Source organism: Gekko japonicus, unplaced genomic scaffold, assembly GCF_001447785.1.
Source record: "Gekko japonicus isolate JY-2015 unplaced genomic scaffold, Gekko_japonicus_V1.1 scaffold36, whole genome shotgun sequence".
Classification (NCBI taxonomy): Eukaryota; Metazoa; Chordata; class Lepidosauria; order Squamata; family Gekkonidae; genus Gekko; species Gekko japonicus.
Window position 1 is genome coordinate 1,592,104 of NW_015164182.1, and position 15,528 is coordinate 1,607,631.

Below are 15,528 nucleotides of genomic sequence, written 5' to 3' on the forward strand. Positions count from 1 at the left end.
GGAGCAGTGGTCTCTCTGACCTCCTCCAAAGTTTTAATTTCAAAGTACAGACACCCCCCCCCAAAGTTCCTCCTCGCTGGAAGCAGGGAAGTGTAGTAAGGTTGCCAACCACTAGCGGGGGGCTACAGTTCTTACAGAATTACATTTGATCTCCGGACTACAGAGTTCAGTTCTCCTGGAGGAAGTGGCACACTCTATGGCTGCACATGTCAGCTCGCTGCCATAAAGGCTGGTGGGGGGGACGTTCACTCCTTGGATTGTACTTTTGGTTTCCTGGTTGCCTCAGTGATGCTCCCTTATCTGTATGTTTTATGTGCTTGGCCTTGAATGCTTCACCGTAATACCTTCTCTGTGAAAGTGGGACTGTTACATTCTGGCGCCCCCCCTCTCCTTCCCTCACTGGCTCTACGCCACCCAGTGACCTCCAGTGAACAATGTATATCTGGTTCACCCCATGCTTTATGCTTTAGTCTTAACACAGATCCTGAAGTAGATGCCCTGCCAATACGGCTTCAATAAACTTTCCTTCTGAAGAAGCGAGTTGTTGAGTCTGATGGCTGCAGGAGTCTGACAGGACATCACTGCTGAGCTCTCAGCCTTCTCCAGTCTCTTCCCTCACCAGGCACCACCCCAAATATCCAGGAGTTCCCAGGCTGTAGTTGGCAGCCCTAAAAGGGATTCAGACACCATTGAGGCCAAGTATCTCCCAGCAGAGCTGATTCTAGGTTTTTCTGGGGCCTGGGTAGAGAGTGTGTTGGATATTTAGCAGAGTAAATGAATCACAGCAGAATAATCCAGCACAGACATGTGTGCTTAACTTCTAAGGAAACGTTTACTTCAAAATTAGGGAAAGGTTTACATGGAAAGAAAACAGCAACAGTCTAACTCATCTTTCTAGTTCTGGTCTACAGCATCCTTGTTTCTTTGTTCCCACACTCTGGCCCCAAAAATAAATGAATGTATGGACTGGCAATTTCCATTTCATTGTATCTAAAGAAATGTGTGTGTACACGAGAGCTCATACCTTGAACAAAACTCTGTTGGTCTTAAAAGTGCCATTGGACTCAAACTTTGTTCTGCTGCTTCGGACCAACATGGCTATCCACCTGAATCTGTCACAAACATGTTTTTTCATCACTGTAAAAGAAAATATTCCATAATCCATTTTTTTCCTGGGGAAAATATGGTTTTGGGGAAATAATGCGAAAACGTCCTCCCCCCATTTTCCCCTCCCCCCTCCCGAGGCCTTCCCATCTCTACCCCATACTGTGCTGAGGCCTCCACTTTGTGCTGGGAACTGCAAAAGGATGTATTTCCTTCTTCCAAGCATTGGGCAGCTCACCTGACACCCAGTACTTGGGAAGGGGCACTAAAACTACTGCCAGTCCCTCAAAGCACCGTGTGAGACATTGTCCTTGGCATTGTGTGGCAGCCATGAGAAGAATGTGCGGGGGGAGAGTTGAAAGGTGGGGGGGGGGGGGGGGGGTGCAATTTCCCTTTCCCCACAAGCCCCCATTCCCCCCCCCCATCCCATTGCATTCTATTGCAACAGACTGCAGGATAGAACTCATACACCGTCCTCTGTATTTTTTCTGGGCGATAAACAGCTGCAGAGGAAACTGCACATGACTCTCTGCAACGCTCTTCACCTGTCCCAAGTCCCAGTTTAACAAGCAGAATTTCCAAAACCAATCCCAAAATTAGAACATGCACTGTTAGGCCACAATTTCCTTTCAATTCCTTTGTATCTTGCCCCTTGCTATGGACTCTCTCTTGAAAAGCATCCCTGGGGTCCAACCCTTCTTCGATGATGTATTAATCGCCACTTCCACAAAAGAGGACTTCACCACCTGCCTACGCACCATGCTGCAGTGATTCGACTCTGCCGGGCTGAAGGTGAAGCGGGAGAAATGCCTCTTGGGAGTCCCCTGTGTAGAGTTCCTGCAGTTCTCTGTGGATGCAGATGGCATCCACCCAGCCCCCGACAAGGTTCCGCCATCATGAATGCACCTACTCCCACATCCAAGGCCGAGTTGCAGGCTTTCTTGGGGCTTCTGAACTTTTACCACTCCTTCCTGCCCCATAAAGCTGCACTCGTGGAGCCCTTCCACCGCCTGCTCAACAAGAAGGCCCCGTGGGTGTGGGGCTGGTGGCAGGCCATCACTTTCCGGGCCATGAAGGAGCTGCTCACATCAAACAATGTCCTCGCTCATTTCGACGAGATGCTGCTGGTCATCTTGACATGCAATGCTTCTCCTTATGGCGTTGGTGCAATCCTGGGCCATCGGTTGCTGGATGGGAGGGAGGTGCTGGTGGCCTACTACTCCTGGACCCTGTCGTCAGCCGAGCAGAACTACACCCAGATTGACAAAGAGGCCCCTGCAATTGTAGCAAGAGTAAAGAAGTTCCACAATTACCTTTATGGCCATCCCTTCACTATTGCGATTAATCACAAGCCCCTGCTCAGTCTCCTCCCCCCCAACCGCCAAACGCTACAGATGCTGTCACCCAGAGTCCTGCGCTGGTCCATTTTTCTGGAGGGTTACCAATACACCCTGCAATACCGGCCAGGGAAGTCTATGGGACACACAGACGCTCTTAGCCGCCTCCCACTCAGCTCTGTCAACCCAGATCTGATCCCTGCGCATTAAATCCTGATGATGGAGGACCTGCTGGACCACCCTCTGCATGCCACGGACATTTCCCACCACACCTCCAGGGATCATGTCCTCTCCCATGCTTTGGACTGGGTGTGGAGGGGATGGCCCACGGATTGGGTGGGCCCAGAATTCACAGCATTTGCATCCTGCTGGGATGAGCTCTCAGCACACAAGTGGTGCCTCCTATGGGGTAGCCAAGTAGTAATCAAGTCGAGCAACAGAGCCAAAGGTCAGAAAGCCGGGAAATCAGACAAAGGTTGCAGGAACTAGGAGCAAGGAGTGAAGGCTAACAGCCAGGATCATGTCCGAGCACGCACAGTTGCTTCCACTCTGAGGCAGGTGTGTGTGGGTGTTTATGACTAGGTCCTCCCTTCCCTGGGAGTCAATCTGCCAAGACTCCCAGCCCCTCATGTTGCCTTTGCAAGAGCTGCAGTCTAGCACTCTTCCTTCCCTCTTGCACATTCAGCCGCTGGCGTGCCCTGCGTCTGGGACACACAGGAGAACTATGTGGGGATTCTGGCCTTGGGGTGTCTTCACCTGGGGGTGCTGGCCCAAACTCTGGATCAGTCTCTCCTTCTGGCTGCATCTCCTGTGCAGCTGCTAGAGCCTCTTCTCCCTCAGGGGCTGTTAAGGGTCCCTCTTCTGGGCTGACTCCAGAGGAGGCTGGGTTGCTCCATGCCTCTTCCTCATCTGAGGAGTCGTCAGCCTCAGCAGAGCCAGTACCCATGGCAGCCTTCACCTCAGGAGAGTTCAAGGAGTTCTTAGACTAGAACCTCACCAGGCATGTGCGGTCCGCTCCATTCCACCTGGCTACCAATGGACAAGCCGAGCAGATGGTGAGGATGACCAAGGACGCACTAAAGTGGCTCACCCATGGGGACTGGAACCACTGGCTGGCAGTCTTTTTGTTCGGACATCGAGTGACTCCGAGTGCATCCACCGGCTGCAGCCCCACAGAACTCTTAATGGGCCGCCGCCTCACGATGCGGCTGGACTGCCTGCAACCAGACTGAGCCCCAGAGTTGTGTCACACTCCGGTGAGCCAGGAGGCCCCCAGAGGGTTCTTTCCGGGGGAATCCTGTCTTCATGTGGAACTATTCTTGTGGCCCCATATGGATCCCGGCAAGGGTTACCTGAGTCACAGGACTCATATCATACGAGGTATTGACGGATGGGGGCCAGCTACTACACAGACACATCGACCAGCTCCGCCACCGCCTACTGCCCACAGAGCCGGACCTGTCTTCCGCCGAGGGGGAGGATGACACCACCGCTGCCATGGCGGACCGAGAACCCCCCCCCCAGACAACAGCGTGCAGCCGGATGGCCGGGAAGAGGAAGGTACTGCACCGGCTGCTCCGGACCACCCGGACTCTGTTCCTGATTTGCAGGACTCCAGTGCGGGTCCTGCATCACCAAGTACAGCTCCGGAGTTGGTTCAACTACCGCAGAAGCCCTGGAGTTCACAGAGGGAATGTCGCAAGCCAGTGTACCTTGAAGACTATGTCTGTTAAGGTGCTTTGGAACTTAGGAGGGAGGGGTGTTAAGTATTGGGATTGAATCATTCCTGATTGAATCACCCCAGAGACTGGCTGAGCTTGGAGCACAAGAACAATAGCCTACCAGGATTCTGAAAGTAACTAATCTAGTAGTAATGTTATGTGAATAGCCTATCACTGGGAGGGGGGCGTGTTTGGGTGTGGCAATTGCATGCTATTTAACAGAGCTGAGGCTCTGGAGTCTTGTCTTGCTCTTGCTGAAATCACTAATAAAGTAGAGCTGATCACTAGACTTGTGGTCTGTTCATCCATGGAACTCACTATTTAACAGAGGGAGAGGAGGGGAGAGGGAAGAGAGAGCCAGTCAGTAAATATGTAACTGACAGGGGCATTTTCCAACCAGCAGAGTTGTTGAAAGGTCTTGCTACACTGAAGAGAATTTTTCTGGTACACCTGTCTTTCCACAGTGGAATTTAAACCAATCATATTACTGGTTCACTTTCTGTGCAGTTAAAGCTGTGTGTGTGTGTGTGTGTGTGTGTGTGTGTGTGTGTGTGTTGGAAGGGCAGCATTGGTTTATTTCTGTGTAAACAGTAGTGGCTCCTTTTTGTAAGCTACTATGTTCTTTCTGGAGCTGCAGTGGCTCAGTGGTTAAGACACTGAACTGCAGGCTGGAAGGTCAGTAGTTTCAGCAGTTCGAGACCCAAGTGCCGCAAGGGAAACCTTTGCCTATGTTCTTTCTGGTGCTGTACCTGCTAGCTAAAAGGAGGTAAAATGTTTTGCTTGCATACGTTGCAATACAGGCAGGCGGTGCTGCAGATGATGGGTGGGGGATTTGCCCTTCTCCCTTGGTGAGAGGCATCATCTTCCCTTTCTTCAAAAAGTCACTGCACATAAGTTAAATGTGTCCACTACTTGCTTTCGAAACACCTATGCCTGCTCTGTATGCAAGTAAGGATTATAATTGCCTCTCAGACAAGGTCCTGACCTGGATGGTCCAGGATAAGCAGGGTTGACCCTGGTTAGTCCTTGGATAGGAGACCACCAAGGAATTCCAGGGTTGCTATGCACAGGTGGGTAATAGCAAATCACCTCTACTCATCTCTTGCCTTCAAAACCCTATGGGGTCACCATAAATCAACAGTGAATTGATGACACTTTACTCACACAAACATACACATCCCACAGGGGTTATTTCTTCTGGCTGAGATTTGGCAGGGAGGATCCCATGAGTGAAGGCAGAATCACTGGGAATTTCATCTCAGTTCAGTAGGAAAGAAAGTTGCAGCTAGAAATCTGTTCCCTGCTGAAACCCATGGAAATGAATAATGGAGATAATAACGACAATGAACATCTAGAATAACAGAAATAAAGCAAGGGAATAAAGTGCTTTTAATATACTAAAAAGGGGGGAAACTTTGGCGCACATTCCTATAAAACACTGCAAAAAGTATCTCCAGTGTGATTGCGCTTGTGAGTACCTTCAGATTCTTTTTTGTACTTTGTTTTATTAATGTCCATGTGTGCTTCTGCACAAAAAGAATCATGATGCAACTGTACATATCGTCACATCAAAATTGCTTTTCTGCAGTGTTTTACCAATCTGATAATACTGGGGAGAAGATACAAATGAAATATAGGGACTTCACGTTTGTTAAAAATTGCACATGAAAAGTGTTCTCTATGAAATGGGTGGGGGGAGAACAGTTGATTAGTTCTTCTTTGAAATCAAAACCAGATAAGTCACAACTCCAGAGCCTGGAGGAAACTTGGATGAGGAGAATGGTAGAACCATCCTTAACCCCTGGGGCATCTTGGAGACTTTCAGGGAACCTTCAAGAAAAAAAGATTAGTTAACAGCAGAATGTCAGGATCCACAGCAAAACAACAAAGTACACGCTTCCAGGAAGGTTTTACTTTTATTGAAAAGCCATAGATGCAGTAACATGAACACTGTTAGGAATGGTGGGTTACCTATGCGCATAATAGGATATAGGGCATTCGTATATACCCCCCCCCCACGTAGTACCCAATTAGACGGGTGCCCGCGCGCGGGCATTTGGCTGAGAACTAACGGCTGCAGAAGCAGGGTAGGTGAGAAGCTTCCCACGAATACTAGACACATCAACTCCTCCAGTGGCTTTGAGAGATATGCGTTGCAGCGAAGAGGCAATTAAGCGCAAGGGAAGGAATGCACAGTAAAGAGAAACACACACCATACTTTTGGCAACTTAGCTGACACAGACAAATTTAGCCGTGTGTTTACTACCACTGATCTTTCCTGGAAATATTCTAGGTGCTGGGGGGGAATCTGGTGTGTGTGTGTGTTGGGGGTAGCATTGGGGGGGGGGGAACTGAACAGCTTAGGTCCTAGAACATGAACCAACTCTGTAGTAGTTGCTCAGGGATCAATATGGGGCATGTTCCCTGAAGGGAGAAGGTTTGAAAATACCTGATTGAGTAGCATTCCAGTCCCCATTTCAAAGTCCTGGACTTCAGAATGATAACTGTCTGCCTGGAGCTCAGAACTGATGCAGAAAGAGAAGGGTAGCCACTGGAGAGACTGATGAAGGGGGTAGTCAGATCAGAGATGGATGGATAAGCATGCAGTTTGGAAGGCCACTGCTGTTGCTGTGTGTTCTGTTTGGACTTATTTTAAAAGCAACCTAGACTGGACACAGTTGACTAGACTGAGTGACAGTGTGATATAGTGCTTAGAGTGCCTAGACCTGTAGAGAACCACATTCTACTTGCCTTTTAGCCCTGAGGCTTACTGAGTGACCTTGAACTACTATAATTTTTCAGCTTAAGCTACCTCACAGAGGGGCTGGGAGGAGAAGCAGAGAACCATGTCAGAAGGACAGGTCCTCATGTGGCAGGAGCATGACTCAGAATGATGGCCTTTGAAGAAGTGACTGGCTAAGATCTAGACTTGGCCCTGATTGAATTTCACCTGGACTGAATTGAGAGACTTATCCCTGGGCAAATTATTTGAGGGCAACTGAAGAGGTTTAAAGAGGCCAGTGAAATCCCTCAGGGCTTTTATGCATCTTTTGAAACCGTAACTTCAGGTGGGTAGCCATGTTGGTCTGCCGAAGAAGAGCAAGATTCAAGTCCAGTCACACCTTAAAGATCAACAAGATTGCAAGAGTCAAAGCTCCCTTCATCAGGTAAGCACAGTGCAACCATAGATATCAGTTACAAATATCAATCAAACGTGTCTGTTCATGGACATCAGTGCTGATTTTAGTAACATAAGAAATGTCCTGCTGGATCACAGAAAAGTCCTGCATCCAGTTTTCAACAGTGCCCTGCCAGATGTCTTGAAGAAAACCCCCAAGCAAGCAGGACAACAGTAGGAAAACTTGTACAACCATTATGGTTCACACAAAATCCCCAAACAAGAATAACATCTGGGTAATACCTGAACACATGAAGCTGCCTTATACTGAATCAAACCCTTGGTCCATCAAGGCCAGTATTGTCTACTCAGACCAGCAGTGGCTCTCCAGAGTCTCAGATGGAGGTCTTTCCCATCACCTCCCGCCTGATCCTTTTAACTGGAGATGCCAGGATTGAACCTGGGACCTTCTGCATGCCAAGCAGATGTTCTGCCAGTGAGCCATAGCCCCTACCCAAATGAACAAGAAACACTGTACAAGCTTTCGAGCTCACCAGAACTCTTCATCAGGCTGAACGTTATGAAATTCAAAAAGAGAAGGACAGAAGGCAGGGTTTTTTTCAACCCAGGATGTTGAGGTCTGATCTTGCATGTGTCTTCTGTGAGATGCAAGCAGGCAATTCTCATAATTTCATTACTGAGGTGCTGAGTTGCAGCATGGTCTCCGAGAAAGTGATAATACTGCCCAGTTGTATTACTTAGGGTTGCCACCAGCTCTGGGTTAGGAAATACCTGGAGATTTGGGGGTTGGAGCCTTGGGAGAGCAGGGTTTGGGGACAGAAAGGACCTTAGCAAGGTACAATGCCGTAGAGTCCACCCTCCAAAGCAGCCATTTTCTCCAGAGAAACTGATCTCTGGAGATCAGTTGTAATAGTGGGAGGGTGGCATAGTATTACCTCAGGATCTCATAATGCCTCTGAACATATTTCACTATCAAAACTAATAGCTACCAATAATCCTCCATGGATGTGTCTAACCAGTGCCTAGTGGCTATCATCAACACCACATCGTGTGGTAATGAATGCCATAAATAAATAAATATATGAAATTCTGTGGGTTAAGAATTATATATAGGGACTAGTGTATAAGGAACATGTATATTCTTTAAACTTAATTAAATATTTACCTGGTGTTGTTTGTGATTCATCTAGTTCATTTTCCATTGAATTAGAATTGTTCACTTTTTGTGTGACAGTCCTTTGACAGGTCTATGGGTTTGAAAAGATCCATAACTCATACAATAATCCCCTTGATTTTTCCTTTCTTCTGCCACTCCCCTGCCATCAAATGAAAATTGGCTAATGGGTCTCTCTATGGAAAAAACATATAATTGCCACTGATTTCTCCAAATTGCTGGAAAACGTATTAATGACATTTTTTTCAAGACAGAAATAACACCATTAGCATTTAAATGTGCTTCATCTTTGCAAACCCCGCTCACTATTTTCTCCCCACAAAGACGCAAAATACAGAGAATCAGCAAACCATTAAATATTATAATTCTGAGTGATCTCAATAAGGGGAGGTGGGTGTCGGCCACCCAAAGAACATGCTGAAGGCCAGCTTCAATTGCCCTGGTTAAAGAATTGGGTTGTGTTAACAAATCAGGAGTTCTCACTGAGTTATACAAAGTTCATACAAGCATCTTGTAACTAACTCAGGATTCTAAAACAGTAATCCTAGAAAGGTCTACTCAGAAGTAGGCCCTATGTTACTCAATGGGGTTTAGTCCTAGGAAAGTATTTTTAAGATTACAAACTAAGCCTGTTAAATGTCTTACTTTGGTTTTCTGAAAAAGGTAGAGGTTAATTTCAGCCAGGGCTCACTAAAACTTAGCCTCAGGGCTTGTTTCAATGTCAGGGCTCAGCCCTGCAACATGTAAAAAACAGTGCCTTTGAGCATATGCAGAGTGTTTTTCCCTGATACTACAGAATCAGTGGTCTGGAATTAGCAAGTGAAAGCAGAGGGGGTGGTATTCAGAATGTGTAAAGCTCTGGAATTTCTTATTGTACACAAATGCTAGGGGAAAGGATGCATTGTAGCTCAGGATGATCTACATCAGTGCAGAATTGCACCACTGCAATTAATGGTTCAGTGTGAGCCAGCATGGTGCAGTGTCAGACAGGGAGACCCAGCTTTGAAACCCCACTCCGCCATGGAAGTTTGCTGGTCGACTTTGGGCTAATCGTACTCTCTCGGCTAATCTACCTCAAGCTCATTGTAATGATAAAATGGAGGAAAGGAGAACAATGTACGCCACTTTGGGTTGCCTTTGGAAAGAAAGGCCAGGGTATAGGTGAAGTAAATAAATTTAAAAAAACAACGTTTGCATACTCCTTTTCTCAGAGAGAAAGGAAGCACAAAGGCGAACTTCAATGCTGTTAAATGTGATTAATAGCCATGTGTAGTGTTCTCACAGTTGTTCCTATCTCACGTATCCAAGGTGGAGAACAACTCTACCTATCAGCGTACACTTCTGACAAGCATAGTCCTTCATGTTTGTCTTCCTCCCTGAGGACAAGAAGGACTACACTTGTCAGAAGTGTAAGTTGATAGGACTCTTAGAGGAGAAGGTTTGAAGCCTGGAGGAAAGAATTACTACTCTCTGTGAGATCATAATAATAAATTATGTCCTGCATAGGAAAGGAGAGACCAGTCAAATTGACAACAGTGTGGTTGGCTGCCCTAACAAGACTCCTCAGAGTGCTACAGTAGGACCCCAAAGGCATCAAGGGAGATGGCACTCGGTGCCTTTGGAACTGAGAAATCGATCCCAGGCCCTTCAGGTGGAGGCAGAGATGGAAACACTGCCAGCGGAAGCATCACAAACACAAGGGAGACAGAGGGAAAAGGACAGGGAGATACAAAGAAACGGCACTGGAAGGAAAAGCAGGGGTCATTTCCTGCGGGAGCGCACAGGAGCGGAGCTCCGGCAGTAAGGAGCCCAGGGGGCGGGCACATGCAACAAGCCCCACCCCCTGCTCCCAGCAGCCCTCAGTTGGTCATGAGGAGCAAGAAGCACCAGGTAAGTTGCAGAACCCCCCACCCCCGGCCCGCCTCCAGGTACAAGCTCTCCCTCCTCTGTGAGGGCTGATCTGTACGTTCCCTTCCCCCCCATAGCTAGCAATCCAAAACAGTCCAGTGGCACCTTTAAGACCAAGTTTTATTCAGGTACAAGCTCTCCCTCCTGTGCGAGGACAGATTTACACATTCCCCCCCCCCCAATAGCTAGCAATCCAAAACAGTCCAGTGGAGCCTGAGTGCTGGGTGTTGCCTTCTGACACACTTCCGGTGATGTCAGGGGGTGTGGCGCATGCAAATAAGTTATGCTAATGAGTTATGCTAATGAGCTCCTGCAGCTCTTTTTCTACGAAATGACCCCTGAGGAAAAGGAAGGTGTTGGTCATAGGTGACTCCCTGCTGAGAGGTATGGAACGTCAATGTGTCCAGGCCTGATCCCCTGGCCTGAGAGGTGTGTTGCTTGCCAGGGGCGAAAATTAAAGATATTACCAAGAGGATCCCTAAACTCATCAAACCTACAGAGCATTACCCATTTGTAATGGTCCATGTGGGAACTAATGACTAAGGCTGACTATGAAGCTCTTGGGAAGAAGCTGAAGGGAATGGGAGCACAGCTGGTGTTCTCTTTGATCCTTCCAGTCATAGGAAGGGGAATACGACAGGAACAGATGATAATAGAAGTGAACCACTGGCTACATTGGTGGTGCCAGCAGGAGCGATTTGGATTCTGGGACCATGGGCTAGGTTTTCTGGACAACAACGTACTAGCAAGCGATGGACTTCACCTGTCAAGGTCGGGGAAGAATGTGTTTGGCAGAAACCTGGAGAGATTCATCAAGCGGGCTTAAAACTGACACCACAAGGGGAAGGAGACGACCAGCATAGGGTTTTAAATGGACAGCAAACACCAGAGGCCCACCTGGGAGGGCCGGGTCGGATCCAAAGGTGCAGAGCTTCAGGTGTCTCAAAACTTGGGTAATAAGAAGGATGAACTTGAACTTCTAATGCGGACAGAGAGATATGATTTAGTAGGGATTACAGAGACTTGGTGGGATGATTCACATTACTGGAATGTAGTAGTGGATGGATATGAGTTGTTCAAGAAAAACCGAAAGGGTCAAAGAGGAGGTGGAGCAGCACTGTATGTGAAGAGAGGGTTTGTCTGTCAGGAAATACTGCAGGAGGAGGGCGACAGCCCAGTGGAAAGTATCTGGGTGAGGATAAGCGAAGGAAGGACAAACAGTATTGTGGTTGGAGTTTGCTACAGACCTCCTGACCAGGATGAGGAGGTGGCTGCTGCCCTCCCTGAACAGCTTGACAGGGTATCCAAACAGCATGACTTGGTAGTTATGGGTGATTTCAACTTCCCTGATGTGTGCTGGGATGGGAGACCAACTCTGCAAAGTGTCCACAGTCACGCACCTTCCTGACCCGTCTGGACGATAACTTCCTTCATCAAATGGTGGAGGAAGCTACAAGGGGCTCGGCCATACTTGACTTAATATTGACCAACAGGCAAGAGATGGTAGATGGGTTGACAGTGGTGGAGACCTTAGGGGGAAGTGACCATGTCCTGCTTGAATTCCTTTTGCTGTGGGGGACCAAGGAAGTTTTTAACCACTTGTGTAAATTAGATTTCAGTAAGGCAAACTCAGAGCTATCATGAGAATCATTCCATGGGCAAGACTTCTAGAAGGGAAAAGAGCAAGAGAAGGGTGGGCTTTCCTAAAACAAGAGCTCTTGCAAGCTCAAGATGCCAGTATTCCAACAAGAAGGAAACATGGTAGGGGATCCAAGAAGCCAAAGTGGATGAACAGAGAACTTTGCTAAGTGAGAAAAATGAAATGTTCAAGAAATGGAGGCAAGGACATACCTCTAAAGAAGAGTATCTGTGGGTTGCTAGGCACTGTAGGTCAGCCATCAGAGAGGCCAAAGCTCACAGTGAGCTAAAGCCTGCCAGGGAGGCTCGCTACAACAAGAAACTCTTCTTCAGATATGAGAGAAGCAAATACAAGATAATAGAGATGATGGGCCCACTGTTGGGTGAAAATGGAAAAACTCTAACAGAGGACAGAGAGAAAGCAGAAAGGCCCAATGCCTATTTTACCTCAGTTTTTTTCCCCTGAAGAAGAGAACAGGCTCATCTAGAGATGGTAGTAGGCAAGTCACAGCATCTGAGCTGCTGGTTGACATGGACAGAGAGGTAGTTGAGAAGCACCTGGCTGCACTGAATGTGTACAAATCCCCAGGGCCAGATGGTATACGCCCAAGAGTGCTCAAAGAACTTTCTAGAGAGCTTACAGAGCCTTTGTCCATCGTCTTCCAGGCCACTTGGAGGATGGGAGATATGCCACAAGTCTGGAGGAGGGCAGATGTTATTCCAATTTTCAAAAAAGGGAGGAAGGATGACCCAGGAAACTACAGGCCAGTCAGTCTGACCTCTTTCCCAGGGAAGATATCGGAGCAGATTTTAATGGGATTGATCTGCAAGCATCTAAAGGACAACTTGGAGATCTGGGGAAGTCAGCACAGATTTGTCCCCAAGAGGTTCTGCCAGACCAACCTTATTTCCTTCGTTGATCGAGTGACAGGCTTATTGGATCAAGTGAATGCTGTTGATGTTGTTTACCTGGATTTCAGTAAAGCTTTTGACAGGGTTCTCCAAGATGTTCTGATGGGTAAACTAAAGGACTGTTGGACTGGACTGTAGGATAGTTAGGTGGATAGGGAACCGCACTCAGAGAGTAGTTGTCAATGGCATTTCATCTGAATGGAGGGAGGTGTCCAGTGGGGTGCCGCAGGGCTTGGTTCAATATTTTTATAAATGATCTGGATGAGGGTGTGGAGGGGCTACTCAATGAATTTGCAGATGACACTAAATTGGGAGGAGCAGCAAACACACCAGAAGACAGAGATGGAATTCAATGAGATCTGAACACACTGGAAAAGTGGGGGGATGTGAACAAGATGCAATTTAACAATGATAAGTGCAGAGTTCTACATCTGAGTAACAAAAATTAGGAACACGCATACTGGATGGGGGATACACTTTTGAGTAGCAGTGTGTGTGAACAAGATCTCAGGGTAAGGGTGGACCAAAAATTAAATATGAGCAGCCAGTGTGATGCAGCGACAAAAAAGGCTAACGCAATCTTGGGATGTATCAACAGAGGCATAACATCCAAATCACAAGATGTCATAGTCCCGCTGTTCACTGCATTGGTCAGGCTGCACCTGGAGTATTGTGTGCAGTTCTGGAGGCCTTACTTCAAAAAGGATGTGGACAGAATGGAGCGCGTGCAAAGAATGACGAGGATGATCGGGGGCCTGGAGACCAAGCCCTATGAGGAAAGGCTGAGGGACTTGGGAATGTTCAGTCTGAAGAAGAGGAGGTTGAGGGGGGACATGATTGCTCTCTTTAAGTATTTGAAAGGCTTTCACTTAGAGGAGGGTAGGGCAGCAGAGGATAGGACTCGCAATAATGGGTTTAAATTAAGGGCGGGAAGGTACTGGCTGGATATTAGGGGGAAAAAATTTATAGTCCGAGTTGTGCAACAGTGGAATCAACTGCCAAGGGAGGTGGTGAGCTCCCACTCACTGGCAGTCTTTAAGCAGCGGCTGGACAAACACTTGTCAGGGATACTGTATGCTGATCCTGCACTGAGCAGGGGGTTGGACTAGATGGCCTGTATGGCCCCTTCCAACTCTGTGATTCTATGATTCTAAAACAGTCACATCCAAGAAGTTCATAGTGGTTGCTGGTCATAACCAAAATATTGTGCTCAGTATGGGTTGCTGAGCCGCATTTGCATGTCTCCAGAAGGCTGCTGTTATGCCGTCCAACTGGCCCTTCTTTTCCTGAAGAAAAAACCAGAGTGTTATATAGAACATGAAACAAAGTAATGAAAATCTGTACCATTTATTCCAATTAAAAGCTTTGCATTTTCTTGCCATTGAGTATTCTTTTGACCTTGGAACTGTGTTTCATGGTTGACTTCAAGTCCTTTTTCTGCATTGGGCCATGGAAAGACACTTTAATTCCTGGAGACTTTTCTCATAAAGAGCAATTTGGGGGAACAGTCTGAGTGGCCATTATAACTCTCTGATTAACTACCCCCAACTCCACCAAGGGGCTGTTTGCAAAGGAGCCCAGTTTTGTGCTCTCAGGTTGATAGGGCTCTAAACTGGCTCTAATTAAGTCTCTGAAGACTTAATGCCAAGTGCTGTATGGGAAAGTAAAAAAAACCCACACCACTTCTTTCTCTCTTTGAAGACATCAAAGTAGTCAATAGAGAGCTGCTCAGGGGCTTTACAGCACAAAGAGAGGCCAAAGGTGTCTGTGATGGTTGGCCTGTGAGATGGACAGCTGCTCATCAAAAAGAAGTTGTTAGTCCATTTGAAAGGATATGGTCCCACTTTTCCTAGGATCTTTTCCTATTTTCTTGTCTTGCAAGCTTTCCTGTTCTGGACTCCAGCATGGCTCCACCCTCAGGAAACCCAGTGGTTTTCCTTACCCTGACTAGGTGATGCATTGCTTATGTATTTTGTGCATTTCTATCCTACCCCTCTTCCAAAGAAGCTTTTTGTTCAGTCGCACAGTTGAGTCCGACTCTTCGCAACCCCATGGACCAGATCATGCCAGGCCTTCCTGTCTTCCGCCGTCCTCTGACGTTGGCTCCATTTCATGTTCATTGCATCTATGACACTGACTAACCATCTCATCCTTTGCCGTCCCCATCTTCTTTGACCTTCAATCTTTCCCAGCATCAGGGTCTTCTCCAGTGAGTGCTCCCGTCTCATTTGGTGGCCAAAGTATTTGAGCTTCAGTTTCATTATCTGGCCTTCCAGGGAACAGTCAAGGTTGATTTCTTTTAGGATTGACTGATTTGATTTTCTTGCAGTCCAAGGGACTCTCAAGAGTCTTCTCCAGCACCATAGTTCAAAAGAATCTCAGTTCAAAGAAGCTTAGGCCAGTATATATGGTTTTCTACCTCTCCATTGCAAGTATATCTGCAGCAACCCTATGATGTAGTCCAGAGTCCAAGAGAATGACTGGCCTGATGTTACCTAGTAAGGTTCATGGCAATTGGGAATCTGAACCTCGACCTCCCTAGCCCTATTCAACACACTGACTACCTCACCATACTGGCTTTCAGGTCAGGCCTTC